Genomic DNA, 244 nt, shown 5'->3' with positions numbered 1-244 from the left:
AGGAGTTATTAAGGAAAAACACGGACCAATCAGAACGCAATCTAGACGCGAGTTGCCACAGTCGCCGACGCGCCAACTGTCTATTGGCCGACTGTGGCAACTCGCGTCTAGATCGCGTTCTGATTGGTCCGTGTTTTTCCTTAATAACTCCTAAACAAAGCCGCCGATAACATTTTTGCAAAGGAAAATGTCGCTTGAAATGGTCTCATGAACCACCCCCTTTCGGGATTTTCACGAATTTTGG

General features: G+C 47.1%; 1 protein-coding gene across 7 annotated transcripts in view; it reads right to left on the bottom strand.

The window, feature by feature from the left end:
* Cad87a (cadherin 87A) overlaps nucleotides 1-244 on the bottom strand; it is a 295,629-nt gene that overhangs the window by 260,052 nt on the left and 35,333 nt on the right. The gene's annotated exons all lie outside the window — the stretch shown is intronic.

This window comes from Lasioglossum baleicum, chromosome 12 (genome assembly GCF_051020765.1).
Source record: "Lasioglossum baleicum chromosome 12, iyLasBale1, whole genome shotgun sequence".
In the NCBI taxonomy this organism is placed as follows: Eukaryota; Metazoa; Arthropoda; class Insecta; order Hymenoptera; family Halictidae; genus Lasioglossum; species Lasioglossum baleicum.
The sequence above is the reverse complement of the archived record's forward strand: the minus strand, read 5'-3'. Positions and strand labels throughout refer to the sequence as shown.